The 16867-nt window shown below is 50.5% G+C and overlaps 1 protein-coding gene across 2 annotated transcripts in view; it reads right to left on the reverse strand.

The window, feature by feature from the left end:
* TUB (TUB bipartite transcription factor) overlaps window positions 1–16867 on the reverse strand; it is an 83487-nt gene that overhangs the window by 23371 nt on the left and 43249 nt on the right. Inside the window, exon 1 of one of the 2 annotated variants that reach the window (XM_029956210.1) lies at window positions 2892–2965. The exons of the other annotated variant lie outside the window; for it this stretch is intronic. The gene's annotated coding sequence lies outside the window, so the exon portion shown is untranslated. Of the gene's footprint in view, window positions 1–2891; window positions 2966–16867 lie in introns of those variants that run through there. 2 annotated transcript variants of the gene reach the window in all.

Raw genomic sequence — 16867 nt, forward strand, 5'->3', positions numbered from 1 at the left:
GCGCTGTCAAAACGGCTCGGTCCCGCGCGGTGGGCCGGAGCGCTGCGTGGCGGCCCGCCCCCTCCCCTCGCCCCACCCCCCGGCGGAGACCCCACCCCCGGGCCGGGGCAGACGCAGGCGTTGCGAACACCCCCGCCCCAGCGCCTTCCCGGGAACTGCGGGGCTCCAGCTCCACACACGTGACCGCGCCCGCCCGAGGGTACGACCAATGCCGATGGGCGGGTCCCCAGACCTCCAAGCCACAGTTTTCTTCCTCTATGAAGCGGGGATAATTCTAACTCCTACCTGCCTGCCTAGCATACCTATCTCCAATAAGGCATGGGAACCGCTGCTCTGATCCAGGGGTGGAGAGACGGGTCGGGGAGAGGATGGGGGAGACGGAGGGGGAGGGGGTGGGATCCTTAGGTGCCGAGAGGGATTGAGGTCTAGAACCTAGAACCGAAGAGGGGCCAGCCTCCAGGGGACCTGCAGGTCCGAAGCCTGGAGGCTGGCCTTCCCCTCGCTGCCCTGTCCACTTCCCCATCCTCCCCACCCCCATCCTCACAGGTCCCCGGGGAACCTTTGGTTTTCTGTGAAGGAGCTGCTTCCTAGCAGCCGTGAAATCTTTCCACTGTAAGCTATAGCAGTCAAAGAGAACATATGCCGTCTATTGCATTCCCAGCCCTTATGAATTTATATTATTTAAGCTCCACAACAGCTTTGAGAGGCAAATATTTTATTCCTATTTCTGGAGAATAAAGCCTCAATAATGCTAAGATGCCCAAGGACAGAAAGATAAAAAACGATGGAGTTGAAATAGAACCAGGGTCTCTGTCCTCCAAAGCTCTTTCTAGGGGTCGCACTTAAAAGGAGGCAAAAAACTTAACAAAGGTCATCTTGGTCTGAGTGCTGTGACTCACACCAACTTTAAAACAAGCCATGGCATGATGAAGTGAAGGATAGTGGATCCACAGCCGGCTGGCAGAGGCAGGGAAGAGAGGGCAGGTCATCTGGCAGCGGTCCGCTGAGGGGCACAGTCTCCCCACTACATGTGGGTGTCCTCATGTGCGCTCTGGATTCAGCAGCGCACATGCCGGGTAACCATGCCAGAGAGGGTCCGTGTGAGGATTCTCTGGTGCTGAACAGACCAAGACTGGGAGGGGGAGGGTGTGAGAAGAAGGAGCCAGGCTAAGGGAGGGCCCCATCCTGCTGCCCTAGCTCCACAGCCAGGACTCCCCATCCCAGGCTTTCTGCCTGGCCTTGCCTTGCCCATTAACTATAAAAGCAATAACCAAATGTCTGGAGCATTTGCAGAGTTCCAGGTGCTCTCTCTACACTGTAACTGATTTCATCCTCACAACCACCCCAGGAGGGAGATGCCATTATCATACCCATTTTATAGCAGAAGAAACTGGGGCACACAGAAGGCAAAGATCTTGCCCGAAGCCATAGAGCTATTCAACAGCGAAGCTAGGATTCACACACAGCGGTCTGGGTCCACAGCCCTTGCCCTTCACCTCCTTCCTCCCTATCACAGTTCCTGCGGTGCACATGCACCACACCAACCTCTTTCTTCAGGTTTCTGGAGTGCGGGACACTCTGATCAAGCTCTGTCTGACACAGCATCGACACTCTCTGAAGGCTGTGACTTCTGATTATTTACCAACCTCCAAGAGCTATCACTGTCACAGGGGACAGAGAGCAGATGAAAGAAATCACCCCAGAGTGAGTGCAGGCCTGTTTCCTTGCCTGCGGGGACATTTGGCTTGGGCCTCGGTTCCACAGATCAGGTTCCCAGGAAGGTCAGCAGAAAGGGACTGGTCCTTGCCTCGGAGGCCCTCTCCGGGAAGGAGCCCTGCCTAGCAACAAGAGGCTGGTCCCACCAGCCAGACCACGTTCTCCAAACTGCCACCAGCAGCTACCACTTCAGTGATGACTAGAGCCTAGAAGATTTTCCCTTCAAGAATTTGAGGCTGCTTTCCCCCATTTACTCCCAAATTATCTGACACCTTAAAGCAATCAGAATCAAGTTGGAAGGTCTCAGGGGCCTGAGGTAATTGAATCTATTTAATAGATACTGTAGATTCTATCCTAAGGGAGTAAAATCTGGAGGCAGAGTGAGGTGCAGAAATATGACAGCTCCCCATGTCCTACAGAGGCCATGTGTGTGCCCACGGAATGTGTGGGAGCCGGAGGGACTGTGTGCCCTGTATGTGTGAGTGTGCATGAGAGAGGAGAGAGAGAGTAAAGTGTGTAAGATGTCCCTGCATCTGAATGGGTCTGAGAAGAACATTTGTTGGATGGTGTGTCGATGTGTGTGCATGGGGAGGATCTAAGTGTGTGCTCCTGTGAGTTCAAAGGGGTGTGTGAGAGTTCACACTCAACTCAGAACTGGAAACAGGTTTTCCTGCTCAAACAGCTTCCCTGGTTGACATTTTATATGTATGCCCTTGACTTGTACTGAAAAGCCACTCCAGAAAGCCACATGAGGAATATTGTACTAGGCCATGGTTAAAATACAACTGTGCTATACAGTGACCCTTGAGAAAGGGCCTAAGCTTTTCAAATTTAGCCCAAAGAACAAGGTGATCTCTACCGAAATGCTGCCGCATAGCAAACCGGACGGCCTCCTCACCACCTGCAAGGGTAAGACATTTTCTGCCAATTTAAATTCTCCTTGTTGCCTTTTAGGCATTCTCAGACATGGCCCTGGTTTGTGAGGGGAGTGAAAGAGTTTAGCCCCCAGGAGACCCTTAATCTGCCACCCCCACCAGAGGACCCCAGTGCAAGCTCCTCCAACCTCCCCAGTGAGACTAGTTCAGCCAAGGAAGAAGGTTAGCACCTTCTTCTGGCACTTGGCTACTTCCATATGCTACTTAAGTTTTCTAACAGTTATATTGAATGTGCTTCACCTCTAATCAATTTTGGAAGCAAAAGGATATGAATAATACGTGAATATCTATTCAGTTTGGGCACTAAGTCCCAAGGTGCCCTGCTACTAGCTTGGTGTTGCATCCTTGCAGGGTGGAAGGCAGTTCAAATCAATCAAGTATCGGCTCGCAGGTCCACGGGGGCTGGGGCAGTGCTGCTCTCCGGGAGCACGCCATCTGGCAGGAGAGACAGAACCAAGGTGCGGGGGTTACAGTACAGGTGTACAAAGTACTATGGGCCCAGAGGGAGGGAAGTCAGGTTAGGAGAGATCTGTCCTGAAAGTGAAAAAGGTGACATTTGAATCGGGCCTTGAAGGATTCTGAGAGGCTAGAAAGAAAGGAAAGGGGAAGCTTACCAGTTAGTGAGATTTTACAACTGGCCAAAGGGCATTCCAGACAGAGCAGATAACGTGAGCAAAGGCATCGGGATATGAGAATAGTGGCCAGTGCACTTGAAAACCTAAATGCAAACCGATGTGGTGGTATGTAGGTGAGTTGTTCTATGTGGCAGGAAAAGGGCCTAGAAAGTCACGGTCGGGTCAGATGCCCTAGCACCCTGAACACTAGGTTGAGGAGTTGGGATTTTATTCTGGAGACAGCAAGGCACCGCTGAGGGTTTTAAGCCAAGTGTAACCTGCCCAGATGTAGTTTTAGAAAGACATGATTGGGAGCAAAATGGAGAACAGAGAGAGACAAGGCCAGAGGTATTGGCAACTGCCAGCTGGCTATTTGGAAAGTCCAGGACAGAGATGAGCAGACCCTAACCCAGAGCCCAGTGTCTTTTCAAAGCCATTAGGTAGACCTTGTGGCAAAATGGTATCATAAATGTGGGCAGCCAGACAGTGCCCACTGCCCCATTTCTACATGATTAAAGTGAGGCAAGCAGGCTTACTGATATATTTGAAAAAATGTAGGGTAAGCACTAGAAAAATTAAAAGCAATATGTGTAAGGGCGCCTGGGTGGCTCAGTCAGCCATCTGACTCTTGATTTTGACTCAGGTCATGATCTCAGGGTTTGTGAATTTGAGCCCTGCATTGGGCTCATGCTGACAGTGTGGCACTTGCTTGGGATTCTCTCTCTCTGCCCCTACTCCACCCATATGTGCATGCGTGCTCTCTCTCTCTCAAAATAAATAAATGTTAAAAAATAAAAACAATATGTGTATTTTCCAAATAACTGCAGAAGATCATAGCAAATTAAAATCACCACAACAAGCATAGTCTACAGAAAACATAAAATTGGTAATAGGGATAAAGTCAACAGTAATAGTGATGAAGTGAACGTAAGCAGGGGACATGGGATCGCACGTGGCTGTCGTTTGTTGAGTACATGCTTTGTGCCTGGCATGTGCCATACAAAGCAGATAAGGGCAGTAGGTAATGATGAAACGCAGCTCTCCAGTCGAGGCTCCGAGTTAACAGATACCACATTCCAAAGTGAGGTAGAACAGCCCCAGATGGGACTTTGGAAGAGAGGCAGTGAAAACCTGGGTCTGTGCCGTTAGCCAACACCTACCTCTAATACCTAAAAAATATGCGAGTCTGGAAAACATGTTGTTAGAGGTTTAAGAGGAATTTTAGAAGGAACCTCAGGGTCCAGTGGACTCTCGGTGGGAGCATAGAAGGGTACATGGCCTTTGCCTCAAGTCCAGGGAGTGGGGCTTGGAGACACCCAAGATGGCTTCATATGTGGCCATAATAGTCCTAAGGCCATGGGACACAGGCAACTGATTCATGCCTGCAAATCCAGAGAGCAGATGCAGGGCGGGGTGGGTGTGACTGCCCTGATGGCCACGAGGGCTCTGCTGCCTCTGGGTCAGGTTTGTGGGCAAAGGATACATGAGCATTTCCAGTGGATCCATGTGGTGGGGTCCCAGCCTGACTGCCAGATGTGATTGTCTTAGATCGCAGCCAAGAACATGCCCTTGTAGGAGGAGGTGTCAATGGGCAGAGGGGACAAGCCCAGGCTTTCCAAGGCCTGAGAAAGGAACCAGGGTGTCCTACGGAGTATGGGGAGCAGGCATCACCACATCAAGGGAGCTGTGCTTAGAGACACCCCAAGTGATGGAATGGTCTCCAAGAACCCCAAAAAACACTCATGTGAGAGAGAGGAGAAGACTTTTCCTACCCCTCTCCTCTCTTCTTCCCCTCCCTCCCTTCACCTTGGATCCTGGAGAGAGTCAGAACTGCAAGCAGGACCCTCTCCCACAGGCATCTGGTTTTCTGCAGACCATGACGGCTAACTCTGCAATTTTAAGATTTGCTTGTTACAATACACTGGACACACTAATTACTCACAGGATAACTTCTGGTTCCCTGAAAATGGCCCGAGAAGTCATGGACTTACCCTCAATTTCATCGAGCTTTAGGGGTGGGAAAGCAACCCCATAGAATAAAATTAAAGAGACCGTGGGAGACAAAAATAAAGTTTGCTTTATGATGACATCTCATGAGTCATGCCTATTCACACACATGGCTCCTCTCATTGAATCCTAACAACACTGTGAGGTAGGTACTATTATTATCCCCATTTCACAGGTGAAGAACCCGGAGGTTACATAACCTGCTCAAAGTCACACAGATAATAAGGGGGAGAGTTCAAATTCAAGCTCAGGCACCAGAGAGTTCTAGAGCCACAGGCTTAACTGCAGTCCTCTAGAGAAAACCAAATGATGAGAGCCTTGGCCCTTTGACTCATTAATTCCTATTCTAGAAATCTAGCGAGGGGAAACATGCAATGGAATCAAAAGTTTATGTGGTAGGGTCCCCTCCCTAAGGAAAGAAAAAAAAATCTCATGGCAACCTGGCTATACGCATATGTGACAACTTCCCTCTCAACCTTGCACCAAGAGACCACTTCAGCAGACTGCATGTTTGTGTGTTACCATATATGGGAGACAAAAAAGTAAAAAATGTATTTAAAAAACTGCCATGTGGCATGGGGAGGCTCCGTTCTTTGGGTACGAACCCAACTGAGCTGTACCGATATGAATAAAGTTGCTTCCTGGAAAGAAAAGCCTCACTGTCACGACTCTCTGTGTGAGACTCCTGCTACATTTATGTACAGATAGTCACGACAGCTGTATTTCTAATAGGAGAAACTGGCAGGAGTTGGGGGTACAAAATGTCTATCCGTTGGGACTTGGTTAAGAACTGTGTTCAGAGGACGGATCGTTAAGCACCCTTCATGGGGAGTTTTTAATGACAGAGGAACAGGTTTATGAGATGGGATACGATACTGCAGGAAATAATGTCCTATAAAGAAGCTCCACGCGCTGGCACACACATGAATGGTCTCATAAAAAGTTGCCCGGGGTAAGAGAGACACAGTCTAGTGCCGCCAGCTAGGCCACCCTAGGACCGCAGCTCTTTACAGGTGGCTCCTCCTTCCAGGTGCTGGGCTTCCTCTCAGGTGCGGGTTTTCAGCTCCTGGGAGCACCTTGTAACCCCTAAGAGCACAGAAAACGCCCCCGCCCCCCGTCGGGGGAAATGAACTGTAAATAAATACTGTTGGTGCACCACGGATTTCATAAACAAACAAATAATATTTTAAAAGCCATGCAGTGGAAATATCCTTAGTCACCTAGTGGAGTAGGATACATCAGCAAGATGACACCCAGGTGGCCACACTCAAAGCATGTGGGCATACGAGATGCCTGCAATCCGGGGCCAGGTTATTTATCTTGGAGAGGCTCACAGGGTGGGCGGGAAGGATGCTGGATCTTAATACCTGCTCACTGCCCAGTTCCAGGGCTCCACTCTGAAAATCTGCGGAGTTTCCTGGTCAGACAGCCCCAGGCTGGGGCTGGGGGCTGTGAGGCCCCTCCTGGGGAAACTGACAACGCTCCCTGACAACTCCTCCTGCCCACTTCCTGACGGGGCTTCTAAGCCCTGCTCTCCAGGGCCCAAGAACTTAAGTTATAAACACAAAAAAGACTTCTGAGAAGGAGCATCCAGGCCCCTGAGCTCAGCCTGCCCGAGGGGTTTGTTTTATGGGCATTATTGGATTTGCAGATAAGCAACAAGGAATTAAGCTGATCAGGAAGAGAGGGACAGAGCTCTCATTTGTTCATAATGCAGGATTTATCTAGCAGAGCCCTCTCCTTTGTCAAACAGACAGCCAATGCGTTCATATCCTCCAGCAAAGAACATTTTATTTTGTAACCTTTCAGAAAAGTCTATGAGTGTGCGCTTTTGACCTGTTATTCTTCCTCACCTAAGAAAACCATGGTTATTTAAAATGTGAAATGCATTTTAAACAATCCTACCCTGAATTCATAAACCAATCTCTAGCAAGAGGAATCAGACCCTGAAATGCAATTTAAACAACTTGCAAAGTGTGTTACTCCTAATACACCAACATCTCACTCCTGACCTTCCCTTTTGCTGCAGATGGTTCACAAGTATCAGACTAGAGCTACCTGGTTCCTGAAGCAGCAGTGTCCTGAAAGCAGTGCTGTGGGACTGGAGTCAATAGTTTTACCTCTATGGCTCAGTTTTCCCATCTCTGAAATGGGGATAAACGTTCCAAGACCTATAACAATAGTGAGTATAGAGGAAATACGCCTCAGGTTCCAGTGCTGGCTCTGTGCTGTGTGACCTTGGGTGAGTATGTAGCCTCTCTGCGCCTCATGAAAATCAAGTGGGTGGAACCATTTTGAAGTCTATGTTCTAGTACTAAATTTCTCTGATACTTTGACTTCATAGCAGGGCTGTTAGCAGACAAAGGGTGGTGACGGTTTGCTCTATTCTGAAATAAGGATTGAAGTCTTATATTTTAGAGAAGAAATACACAGGCGTAAAAACATGCTAGACTTAGGAAAGCTGAACTCTTGTCCTCTCTGGCCTGCTAACTCACTGGGTAGCTAGAGACCATGGGCCCAGACTTGTCTCAGTTTCCTCATCTGTTAAATGTTTGTCTTGCCTACTGCACAGGGTGTGTGAGGCTGAACTGAGAGGAGTGTGAACCTGTAACCCCTGGCCCGAAAGTCCAAAGCACCATGAAGAAGTGCTAACAATTAGTAATTAGAGCTCCCACTTCCGGAGCCCTCTCCTGGGGCTGGCATGGTGCTGAGTGGTACTGTATTGTGTTGCTGATGTTCACAGTGACCCTGAGGAGCCACCCCGTACAGGAGTACAGGAGGTGGAAGCCTGAGGGCCCTCAGAACACGAGGATCTACTCAACCCCATCTACTCAGTCTGGGCCAAAGAGCTATCCCTCAGGGCCTGTGCTGGCCTGGCTGGGGATGAGAACAGGAAGTCCCGGAGGCAGCCCTTTGCCTGGGCCACCTACCCCTCAGCACCGGCCAGCTCAGGCACAGGGAGGGGGCCATGTGCAGCCCCTTCCAGGCAAAGAGGGGAGGTCTGGGGCTGGTGGTATTGGGCAGCGCAGTATCCTGCTCTGCCTTTCTCCAGCTCCAGGATGCTTCAGACCTCTCTGTGCATCTCTCCCTGATTCCGAGTCCCCATCACAGCCCACCTTCCCGCACGGCTCCTCTGCAGGCACCACTCTCCCTGACCCTTCCGCCCTGAGGCTGGCAGGGGGTGAGGGCCCTGGACGCAGGGGTTCTACTCAGCAGGACGAAACCCTGGATTCTGAGCTGGTCATTGTAGGCCAGTCGGCCCTGTCCTGGCCCTCACATTCATCAGGACTTTGGGGGTCTCCCTGGAGACAAGCAAGCTGGGCCTGCCCCTTGAATGGACTTCAGAAGTCTCCATTCCCCAGTGGGCAGCACCCTGGGAGGTGCCCAGTCACACACCCAGTCTGCTCTGCCCCAGCCTCCTGACCACCTGCTCCCCAAGCCCTCAGGTCTCTATAATGTGCCCCAGCTCCTCATACCTGCACCTCAGCCTGTCTGGTTATTGTAAGCTATCGGCACCCATTTCTCTGGCTCCACCGACCAGTCCTTAGCTTTGCCGCACCCCCACTTCTTGGGTCTGACACACTGCAGGATCTCCCCATGGGCCCCCACCAGGGCAGACACTCGCTGCTACCTCACTTGCACTGAAGATGCCACTAATGTCTTGGACATTGGGAAACCTGAGTTCCAGGGCTCAGTCCCTGGCCTCCTATGACAACAGGCAAGTCCCGTCCCAGTTTTCTTGGCCTCAATGTATCAGTTTGTAAGATTAATGTCCAGGGCCTTCAAGATCACTAGAGTTGCATTATCTAGGCCCCCATCAGACAATTTATATGAAAAGGACGCACATTTCCAATTGCCCTTGGAGAACAGAGTAGGGAACACTCTGATCAGGCTCACCTTGCTCTCATAGCCTCCAAGCAAAGGGTATGGTGAGCAGATACCTATCCTTTACCCAGCCACACACCTAGAAGACAGAAGGAAGGTGCAGAATGCACCCTGGCAAGTGAATCTGATTTCCTTTCCTCCCCATGAAAAAGAGTAGGGGTGATGTGTGCAGAGGAACAACCCAATGGGAAAGTGAACAGAGAAAGTTAAACAGGCCACGAACACGTGGGAGAATGGGTACTTGATATCTCCCCCATCCTGATATCCAATCCATCCCCAGGTCCTGCTGATATTAAATACTAAGTGTCTCTTAAACTGCTCCCCTTCTCACCACCTCTAATGCCACCACCATCATGCAAACTACTTCGTCTGTGCCTGGGACAAGCTGTGGTGCTTCAGAGCGGACCCTGGAGCCAGGTCTGCTGGCTCCAGACAGGGCTCTGCCACCAACTGCCTGTGTGCCTGGGAACTTGATAGTTAATATACACGAGCCACTGCAAACAGCGCCTGGCACGTAGTGAGGAGACGTGTGACTTAGCGGTTGTTACATAATGCTGTGCACCCCCTTTCCCTCTGGCCGCCCTGCAGTCTCTTCTCACATGGCAGCCAAGAGTGATCTTTTCACCGAGCAAATCTGCCATTGCACCTGCTGCCTAACATCCTTGACTGCCTTCCCTTGCTCACAGACCAAAAATTTTAAAGTGTTACCAAGCGGGTCATGCTTTGGCTCTCCATACTGGCCTGCTTCCAGACAAGGCGAGCTCATGCTCTTTCCAGCGCTGCAGGCGCCATCTCCTTGGTCTGGAATCTACCTCTCACCCCACTGCTCCCAGGCCCAGGCCCTGTTGCCGAGCCCAAGGTTGTGGTTATGGGGACGGAATAGGCCCGGCTACCCGTACTTTTTAAAAGTTCCTGAGGGCAACACTGAGGAATAGTCATTAGTCTACTATGTTAGAGAGGAGTCATAATTTATATTATTACAAGTGATAACACTGTAATAATAACACTGGGGATCCTGAGAAAACATAAGAGGATCAACGAGAAAATCTCTAGAATCAGAAAGTTCAATAGAATTGCCAGAGAAAAAGATACAAAGAGGCACCTGGGTGGCTCAGTCAGTTAAGTGTCTGACTTTGGCTCCAGTAATGATCTCATGCCTGGTTCCTGAGTTCAAGCCCCTCAAGGGACTCCCTGCTGTCAGCACAGAGCCTGCTGCAGATCCTCTGTCTCCCTCTCTGGGCCCCTCCCCCGCTTGCTCTCTCCATCTCTTAAAATAAACTTTAAAAAATACATAAAAAAGAAAACAGTCAATAAATTTCTGTTATTATTACAAAATAATAAAGTTTTACAGAATGAAAATGAAGGAGATATTTCATTTACAATGGCAAAATTATGTGTGAAGTGTTTTAAAACAATATTGATGAGAGTTCTTCATGATTCACATGAAGAAAATGACAAAATAATGGAGATTCTCAGTATATTCCTATGCGATAAGAAGACTTTTTTAAAGATAGTAATTCTTCCTAAATTACATTTCATTTCAGTTCCAAGCAAAATACCAAGGGGATTCTGGAACTTGATAAAGTGCAAGGATTTCTTAAGGTCCCCTTGGGTGGTGATCTTGAGAAAGGTGGGAGAACAAGCAGGTGTGTGAATGCGGCTCTACGATAAGAAAGCTAAGGGATCCCGGCTCCTCGACTTGTTAAGGTCACTCAACAGTGTTTCTAAATTTTGTCTCGCAAAGCAGTTGGGTCAGTGATAGAATAGGTGTCCACTCTGTACCTCACTGAGTGTTTTTAGGAGTAAACAGGTTAATAAGAGGTAAGGTATATTTGAGGTAACAATCCTTTGGGAGAGTCAGCAGGGAGAGGCAGACCCTTGAAGCAAAGCAAAAGGATCCAGGGGCAGAGACACTCACCAGGAAGCCTGGGCCGGGGCAGGGAGGTGGGGATGCAGCCGACACAGTGGTGGTGCGAGTGCAGAGCTCACGTGAGCCAGGCCCGCTCCCCGGGTTTCCCTACCACACAGGAGGCTGCCCAAGAGGTCCTCGTCTCAGGGAAAGCCACAGTCCCAGGACAGCAGAACAGGGGACAACGATGAGGGAGGGGGTTAGTCAGGGAGTGGGCGCCACCACTTCTCTGCTTGCCTCCCTGTTGCACCCAGTTGGGGGGCCTCTTGTATTTTCAGAGCCATGCACTAAGAGTGCTCAATTCAGGGGTGCCTGGGTGGCTCAGCCAGTTAAGCATCTGACTTCAGCTCAGGTCATGATCTCAGGGTTTGGGAGTTCAAGCCCCACATCTGGCTCTCTGCTTCAGTGTGGAGCCCACTTTGGATCCTTTGTCTCCCTCTCTCTCTCTGCTCCTCCCCACCTCAAAAATAAATAAACATTAAAAAAATTATTAAAGAGTGTTCCATTCAGTTGACCTATGTCAATACTCCAGATTAGGGCAGCCTGGGATAAACTATTCACTGCCCTTCATTCCTCTAGATAACCCAGGTAATGATGCTCTGGAAGCAAAAACAAAAGTAGGCAAGAAAACAAAAAAAATTCTGATAATGACAGTTAATGAGAGGAGGGCCAGTCCCACTAGATAGTAAAATACATGATAAAGCTACAACAACTCAAACTCTGTGGCAATGGACTTGAATCACACAGGAAATTTCAAGGGAAGAAAATAAGTAACCCAGAAATACACTCCATTCTCCCCAAGAGCTTAATTTAAATGTCGGTTACCAAAAAAAGACACTCAATAAGAAAATGAGAACATATGATTGCAATAACAAAGGGGTAAAGTGTGCACGCAGTTATCTGGAAAGCGGGGAGGATGCTGCCGCCCTAAGGGGACCAGGCTGATTTGCAGCTTGAGGAACTGTTGTTACCAAGGCAGGTAGTGGATGTAGAGAAAGAGCAAAGAGAAGACAGAGCAGCAGCTCAGCACCACAGCCGGGACTCCGGCTCAGAGGTGGGGGTCTAAATGCTAGTCACAGCTTCCAGGGCTTTCCCCTTTTCTGGGCCTCAGTCCAACACTGCAGAGATAAAGGATTACCGCAGATTACCTTCCGGCTCAGCCATTCTGGGATCTGACAATGTGGGAATCATTCCCCATGTCTGGCTTCTGCAGCAGGACTAGATGGGAGAACAGAAAGACATTCGGCGCTTTCCTGCCTCAAATCACCCAGGGACACTGCAGACTGGCTCTGTTCATTCAGTGTTGAGGCTTGCTCAGTGCCCAGCCTGTCAGTGGCCAGGACTGGCGCCAGCGTGTGAAGACCACGGGGCAATGGAGGACGTGGCTGGGTGCACGCAGACGCGACAAAGGATAATCCCAGGTGGACTGAAGTCGGAAGTCTGGGCCAGAGGAGACCCAGAGCTGTGGGGGTGCAGGGTGGAGGGCCGTGGAGCCTGGCCGGGGTGGGGGGTATTAGGCAGGGCTTTGCAGCAGAAGTGGCATTGGAGGCCGGATTGAAGGTTTTTTGTTTTGGTTTTTTGTTTTTATGAATGTATTCTTTGTAAGTCTGCTTTTTTATTTTAGAGAGAAAGAGAATAAGCAGGGGAGAGGGGCAAAAAGAGAGAGAGAAAGAGAGAGAGAGAGAGAGAGAGAGAGAGAGAGAGAGACACTGAGAGAGAGGCCCAAGCAGGGTCCACACTCAGTGAGGAGCCTGACACAGGGCTCAAACTCATGGACTGTGAGATCATGACCTGAGCCCAAACCAGGAGTCAAACACTCAACCGACTGAGCCACCCAGGTGCCCCTGGAATGAAATTTAATAAAGGTAAAGGGAGAGACACAGGAGGCAGGAGGATGTTGAAGTGGGTGGTGTGGCTGGAACCCGTGAGCAGGAATTGAGGGGGAGGATAAAGGGGAGGTTACTTGGGGCCAGGCTGAGTGCTTGGCCATGAATATCTTAACAATGGGAAACGCCAAGGGTTGCTGACATTGGGGACATGACCTGGGCAAACTCTGTGAGGGATAAGATCACAGCAGCCATTGGAGCAGGGGTCTGGGTGAGTGGGCTCACCACCCCAGAGTGGCCTGGCCTGTGGCAGAGAAGGGGGCGGGGGTGAAGGGTCCAGGTGAACCCCTGGGACCCAAGGCAGGATTGCACAGTGGTAGGAAAGTCACAGCCTTTGGAGATTGTTTCTGAGGCCAGACTGCCTGGGCTTTTATCCTGGTCCCATACGAGTGGGATCTTGGGCTATTTATTTAACCATGCTGGCCTCAGGTTTTTCATCTGGAAATAATGGAAGCTATTTCTTAGGCATGTCAAGAGATTAAATGATTTTACAGAGAAAGACAAATGTCATATGACTTCATTCATATGTGGAATTTAAGCTACAAAACAGATGAAGATAAGGGAAGGGGAGTAAAAATAATATAAAAACAGGAGAGGGACAAAACACAAGAGACTCTTAGATACAGAGAACAAACTGAGGGTTGCCAGAGGGGGTGTGGGGGGGGATGGGCTACTGGGTAAGGGGCATTAAGGGAGACACTTGTTGGGATGAGCCCCGGGGGTTATATGTGGGGGATGCATCACTAAATTCTATTCCTGAAATCATTATTGCACTGTATGCTAACTAACTTGAATGTAAACTTTAAAAAATAAATTAAAAAAAAAGAGAATTGTGCTGATGTAGCAAGCACTCTGTAGAAGGTGATGCCCTAATAATGGTGAAGATTAGGGGGCAGCTGCATGTCTGAGGTGGGGCTGGAGCGCACGGGCACCCACTTTGGGAATGCGGTGGGAGTAGCAGGTTTGAGTCGCTGTTTGGATGTAGTAGGTCCCAGCACTTATAGGACGTGCAGCTTAGGGAGAGGAAGGGTGAGGAGATGGAAATTCAGGGAGTCCCGTGGGAAGGTGCAGCTAGGGAGGTCTGATGGCAGAGGCTTGAGTTTGTAACTGTGGAAACAGAAAGAATGAGAGCTCCTGGAGGGCAGGCATCTTCCCTGTTCAGCTCCCTGTACCTGGGATAGCGCCTGGAACAAGGCAGAAGATTGATAAAAATTTGCTGAGTGAATAAGTGAGTGTTAACTGTCCCAGTCATCCACTCCAAAATATTAGGCACAGAGTGATAACAGAAGCTAGCATGTATTAGACACCTACTATGTGCTAGGCACTGTGCTAAAAGCTGCAAGTGCAAAGTCTCATTTAATCTCTATGGCAGCCCTACAGAGAAGGTTCCCATTTTACAGATCAGGAAACAGGTTCCAGAAGGGGATACACTTGCCGGTGTTCTGGCACAGCTAGTAAAGAGCAGAGCCAGGGTCCGAACCCGGAGCCGTGTGATCCCCGTAGGTGCTGTCTTTGACCACTGAGCAGGAAGGAATCTGGTGAAAAAAACAGTTCACTGACAATCCCATTGTGCTAGAGTCTGAATGCTGAGTAAAGAGTGAGTGTCACTAACCTTGCTGGTGGAGGAAGAAGCCAGAAGCAGGAGCTGGAGAAGCAGGACCTCGTTAGTGTCAGACTTACAGACCAGTGTCTTCCTGGAGCCAGAATGGGGAGCAGATGAGGAAGCGGGAGAAGAGATTGCTGGGGCTCCAGGTTCAGAATGGACATCAGCAACAGAGTGAGAGCAAGGAGACTGTATACAAGAGGGGCCAAGCTTGTGCAGGCAGCTTTACACCCCCTCAGACTGCTTTTGTGACCACAGCCAAAGTGCTGAACACTGCCAGTATCATTGGTGTAACAGGTAGTCTGGTTCCTAGACCACAAGCTCCATGGGACCAGGTCCAGCTCTGCCCTCTGCTGCTTGCCCAGCACAAGCACAGCTCCTGACTCATGACGGCATTTTCCAGAAAGGGACTCAAAGAGTCAGACAGGCTAGATTGCCTCAGGTCTCCAGCTAGCAGGTGATAGAATGGGATTCAGAAACCTGGAATCCTCTTGCCCGGCCCTGGTGCCTAGAGCAAGGTGGCCCTGGGGGAAGGCTGAAGCCGCTTTTGGGCCTGACTCTGTCCACATGTCTGCAACCTTTGTGCTGTCCCCAAAGAGGAGGACAACCTTTGCGCTGTCCGCCTGCCCCCAGAGAGGAGTAAGGTCCAAACCCTGTGCACAGTGAAGAACCAGGCCTGGGATCGGGATCAGGCCCAGGGCACTGGCAGATGACGCGTCCAGAGACCGAGCCCAGGGCCAGCTCCCTCTGGACTGCACGGAGTTGCTTGCCACCCCTAGCCTCGCCCACTACTGCCCTGTGCTGGCCGGCCCCCTGAATCCCTCACCTCTGTGCTGCCTGCCTCTGGTAACAGCTTCTGCAGGGAAAAGGCTGTCTCTTCAGGTGCCAAATAAGATCTCGGCCCGGTGCCTGAGCAGACTAGCTGGCACTTACCACCATCAGAATTCCTTATGTGAGAGAGATCTGCACAGTGTCCCCAGGGCCCCCACGGGTCCCAAGGACTCCAGGGCAGCTTCCCCCTGGGCCCCCGCCTCCTCAGCCAACTCTAGGATGACACAATCAGGCAGGGTGAACACTAACCACCACGCATGTGCCCCGTTCCACATCTGTCAGATCCCAAGCTGGGCTCTGGGGTAACAGAGAGAAACTCCCCACATCGAGAGGATTCTGCAGTCAACAGGGGTGTCAGCAGCTGCAGAAACCACACTGCCACAGAGGTACGGGCCCTGCTGTGTGCTGAGTGGTACCAGTGCTGCCCAAGTATGCTGGCTACTCTTCACCCAACCTCTGGAGGTGAGGTGTGAATATACCCGGTTTTCAAATAAGGCAATAGGCTCAGAAACCTGCCAGCATTTAACACACCAACCTGCTGCTTCCCACGTTACACACCCACCGTGAGCCCCAGGTCAAATTAACCAGAAGCTGAGGTTCTATTCCAACTTAGCAGGGAGCAAGCTGCCCCTTCCACCAGGCCCCCCTGCTTCCCCACTCCCCAACCCGAGGATCTCCTGGGCCCAGGGAGGAAGCCGACCCAGGCCTACGCCGACACTCAGCCCGCTCTAGGTACATGAGGAGGCAAAAGGAAGGAAACTGGCATTTGCTGAGCAATAACTGTGTGCGGAGCACTATCATGTGTTCTTCCCCCCCCCCCCAAGAGAGGGAGAGAGAGAGCATGAGCTGGGGAGAAGGGGAAGAGAGAGAGCATCCCTAGCAGGTTCCATATTCAGCATGGAGCCTGATGCAGGGCTCGATTCCACACCCCTAGGATTATGACTTGAGCCAAAATCAAGAGTCAGACACACAACCGACTGACGCCATGCAGGCGCCCTCACATACGCATTTCTAATTTGGCACCTGGCAGGACAGACTTTTCCCTGCAGGAGCTGTTACCCAGAGGCAGGCAGCACAGAGGTGAGGGATTTGGGAGGTGGTCAGCACAGGGCAGGAGCGGGCAAGGCTAGGGGTGGCAAGCAATTTAATCTTTTCAACCATGCTATAATGAGTATCTCCATTTTACAGAAGAGGAAACTGAGGTCACACAGTAACATGTAGTGCTAGAATCAGACCAGGCTATTTGAATCTAAAGTCCATACTTCTGCTGCACCAAACTATTTTTCAACTCCATCTAGTTGCCATTTGGGGATTCTGGGGTGCCTACTCTGTCTCCTCTGACCATTACCACCTGTCCCAGCCCCACCAAGCTGGCCCCATGAACAGCACGCCAGGAATGAGAGGGAAAGGGGATTTGCTGCCTGTCCAAAGTTTGGAGGACCTAGGGGGGCCCAGGAGATACCTGGTACCCAATGACATGC

This window comes from Suricata suricatta, chromosome 11 (genome assembly GCF_006229205.1).
Source record: "Suricata suricatta isolate VVHF042 chromosome 11, meerkat_22Aug2017_6uvM2_HiC, whole genome shotgun sequence".
Classification (NCBI taxonomy): Eukaryota; Metazoa; Chordata; class Mammalia; order Carnivora; family Herpestidae; genus Suricata; species Suricata suricatta.